General features: G+C 44.9%; 1 pseudogene; it reads right to left on the bottom strand.

Annotated features, from left to right (window-relative positions):
- The window catches only part of LOC102817316, a 1,154-nt pseudogene extending 373 nt beyond the window's left edge, over positions 1-781 (bottom strand).
- Positions 782-1,163: the final 382 nt, after the last annotated feature.

The following is a 1,163-nucleotide window of genomic DNA, read 5'->3' as shown; positions in this document are numbered from 1 at the left end:
GCATCAACTCGGCTGCTTCATCATCCCCATTGCCTACATCAGGATTCCTTCTCACCAAACCCGGGCCAGCCTTAGAAGCTGCAGTAGTTCTCTGTGTTAACATGGGCCTCTGTGGAGCTGCACTGCAAATGCTGAGAGGTTTCTTTGGTTTATTCAGAGCTGGAGCCACAAGCTGTTGTTGTTTGTTAAGTGCTGTCGAGTCGGTTCCGACCCATAGCGACCCTATACAGGGTTTCCGAAGCTGTAAATCTTTACGGGAGCAGAAAGCCTCATCTTTCTCCCGCGGAGCCGCTGGTAGTTTCGAACTGCTGACCTTGTGGCTTGCAGTCCGATTCGTAACCACTACGCTACCAGAGCCACAAGGGAAGGAGCCAATGCCATTTTTCTTGATCTTGTCTGTCAGCTACAAGGTCAGTCTTTTCCATCATGGTTTGTATTGAAAAACTTCTTGAGCCATTGAACAAATTCAAAATTGTCCTGAAATTTACCTTTTACTATGTGTCCACCGGAATTATTTTGTCAACACCCATTCTCTTAAAACCTGCTTGCAGAATTTTGAAGTTCTGGATATACTCATGTTCTAGCTTAGCTTGCAATTTCACTTTCATCAAGGCAATGGAACCTGGGATAGCATGTCCATAAACTGACAGTAAGCAGCCCCTGAGCACAACTGTTGGATCTTTGTCAGGTTCAACTGCAGAGATTCACTGATCCACACCAGCATGTCATGTCGACTTAGGTTGTCACTGGTGACCGATGTCCATTATATGTTCACTGCCATCTTCAGCTCTCGCTGAACCACATCCAGTGCCCATACTCCCATAATTATTTTTTAATCATATATTTATTATTGTTGTTGTTATGTGCCGTGGAGTCAGTTCTGACTCATAGCCACTCGGCACAGGGTTTCCAAGGCTATACATCTTCATGGGAGCAGAAAGCCTCATCTTTTTCCCGTGGAACAGCTAGTAGTTTCAAACTGCTGACCCTGAGGTTAGCAGCCTGATTCGTAACCACTATGCTACGAGAGCTCCTTAGATATTATTAGAAACGTTCAAAAAAAATCACTGAGATACCAGGCTGCCACAAACTGTCCAGCTTGGAAACTTTATCTACTGAAGTCATGATTTCTTCCCCTGTTGTTGCTGTGTGCCGTTAAATCA

This window comes from Chrysochloris asiatica, unplaced genomic scaffold, assembly GCF_000296735.1.
Source record: "Chrysochloris asiatica unplaced genomic scaffold, ChrAsi1.0 scaffold00008, whole genome shotgun sequence".
Classification (NCBI taxonomy): Eukaryota; Metazoa; Chordata; class Mammalia; order Afrosoricida; family Chrysochloridae; genus Chrysochloris; species Chrysochloris asiatica.
This window is presented reverse-complemented; position numbering and strand designations above follow the sequence as displayed.